Here is a 2,787-nt window from a genome sequence, read left to right on the forward strand (position 1 = left end):
CACACACACACACACACACACACACACACACACACACACACACATTCTCATTTCAACAAGGTATTCCAGCTTGTAAAGAAAAGAAGAAAACCTCCACATACAGGCTTATGATGCCCTAACATTGTTCTTTCCCTTATGAAATATTAACATGGCTTAAAATGCTATGTTTATATTCTACTGTATTTTCCTATTGGTTCAGAATCTCCCAATCAATACTTAAAAAAAAAAATGAGAGCAGACAAACTTTGTTATACCACCTCATCTCGGAAACTTCCCCATTAGCTAAAGTCTGACTAGCCATAGGTGTCCTGCAGCATCTTCTTTGGAGTCAGAGGACATAGGTTTAAATTCAGTCTCGTCACCTGCCCTTGCACAAATCACTTAACCTCCACGGGACTCATTGTCCTAGTCTGTAAAATGAAGGGGTTGGATTTGATGATTTCTATGGTCCCTTCTACATCTAGATATACAATCATGAGATAATCTTAAATCTACTCTGTGCATATAATATCAGTCAAGTAAATATAGTCACTGAGGAAGAAACTTGGTACAGTGGGGAAAAAAAAAACTGAATGAAATCAATGGATCTGTGACCTAGGATAAGTAAGTCACTTTCCCTTTCAAGGTCTCAGTTTTCACATCTGTAAAATAAAGGCTTGGATGGGCTTTATCTCTGAGGTCCCTCCTTGCCCTGATGCCCTATGGGATTACGTCAACTCTCTATCATCTGCTGTAATGGAAAGGAGCATTGGCTCGAAAAACAGAAGGATGTTTTTAAAAAAACAACACTTAATTCAATGATCATTTAGTTATATTTGAAATACACCATTATAATTACTTTAGCAGTGGACTTGCCTTCTTAAGTATGTACACTTAGTTTCATAGTCTGTGATTTTGTTTCCTTCAGTTAGAAAATCCTAGGTTTGGGGAAGAGTCAGCCTGGAGTAAAAAATTTGCAGTGAAGAATTCACTTAGAGATTAATTCTTATGCATCCGATCAAGAGTTGACTCAACTTGCTTCAGGGATTCATAATTTCATCTGTGGGCATACTCCTCCCAACAGATTCCAGTGTCCTTAGTACCTCAATGGATCTGTCATCTCACAGGTGTGAGTTTTCCCACTCACACCTTGGGTGGCATAGCGGATAGAGAACTGGACCTGGCGTAAGGAAGACCTGAGTTCAAATCCAGCCTCAGACACTTAATAGCTGCCTTAGGTGAGTTACTTAACTTTTGTTTCCCTCAGTTTCCTCATCTGTAAAATGGGTGTTATAATAGCTCCTAACTCCCTGGATTGTTATGAGGACCAAACAAGTGCCTGGAACATAGTAAATTTTAGTTATTATTATACCCTTGTTCTTGTTTTTCTTTAGAAGATTTCCCAAAGTCCTAGGAGCCTCTTTCCTGCGTCACAGATATCAAAAGCTCAAAGGGATCCCTGAGGTCAAATTGTACCTGAACAAAAATCCCCTCTACAATATACCCAACAACTCTTTAATGCATTCAGTCTTTACTTGATGATCTCCAGGCAAGGGAGAGCCCCAAATCTCCCAAGGTGGCCCATTTTACTTTAAGGTAACTCTAAGTAGTTCTACCTTCTATAAATCCTACATTCTATTATTTGAACATTGCCCTCATTGGCCTACTTCTTTTTGCCTTCTATGGCCAATCAGACTAAGCTTAAATACCCGATGATAGCTATTATATTATACTCTCTTATTTTCTTTTATCCAGGTAAAATATCCCACTCATTGCTATTATGATATGAATTCAAGGCTCTTTATTACACTGGTTGTTTTCTTTTACACATCTTTTCATTTTCATTATTCTGTTCAATATTCTCTTTACAATTACACTCTTAAATATACTCAAGATAATATAGCTTAACTGAGTCTCTTGCCAAGCTTCTTTCAAACTTCTTTATTCCTCTACAGCCTCTTGCTATTGTGTAAGGTGATGCTACTCATAATTTCCCACTCTTCTTCTCTGGAAGATTTTACTGACAAGTTTATGATCTAATAATAATACCAGATCTTAATAACAATCTTGCATTTAAAGGCTTGCAAAACTCTTACATACATACAATATCTTATTTGATCCTTACAACAACCTCGTAAAGCAATTGCTATGTTATTATCAACATTTTTCAGAAAAGGGAACTGAGGCTCTGAAAGGTTCAGTGATTTGCCTTGGTCACACAGCTAGCAAGACAGACATCTGAACCCAGGTCTTCCTGACCCCAGGTTCAACGCTCTACTCTTGGTATTGCTCTTGGCTGCCATGTTTCTCCACTTGATAAGAGCAAGTGTTTGTTTACTAAGGTTGTTTCTAATCTCTTGGTCTGTGTTGTGGCGATTGCTATACATTAGTTAAACTTCCTTAGGAAGTGGTGAAATTCTACAGTGATGTCTGTTTTTTAAACCCATTTCCCATTTTTTGGGCACCAATGGGTTGTTTAAATATGTCAGGTTGAGTTCTCTAAATTGAATGTTACATCTTCTTATGTTTGTTCTCTTTCTAATCTAGTATTGCTTCTGATTTTAAACAAGTCTATGGTACACAGCTGGTTCAGAAACAACTCAAAATCTGTAACCTGTCATTTTATGACTCTTATAATATAATCAACTTCATTTTTCACAATGTTGTTCAAGTGCTTATGATGTCTGTCTATCTAGTGCTTCTCAACCTTTTTCTCAAAGAAAATGATAGTTATAACCCTTTAGGATAGTCTACAAATCTTTGTTTTCTTATTTCCTACTTCTGAACCACATTTTCAAAATATTTTTG

General features: G+C 36.9%; 1 protein-coding gene across 2 annotated transcripts in view; it reads right to left on the minus strand.

Annotated features, from left to right (window-relative positions):
• The window catches only part of C1RL (complement C1r subcomponent like), a 14,420-nt gene that overhangs the window by 7,580 nt on the left and 4,053 nt on the right, over positions 1-2,787 (minus strand). The window lies entirely within an intron of this gene.

This window comes from Vombatus ursinus, unplaced genomic scaffold, assembly GCF_900497805.2.
Source record: "Vombatus ursinus unplaced genomic scaffold, bare-nosed wombat genome assembly UNPS02014906.1, whole genome shotgun sequence".
In the NCBI taxonomy this organism is placed as follows: domain Eukaryota; kingdom Metazoa; phylum Chordata; class Mammalia; order Diprotodontia; family Vombatidae; genus Vombatus; species Vombatus ursinus.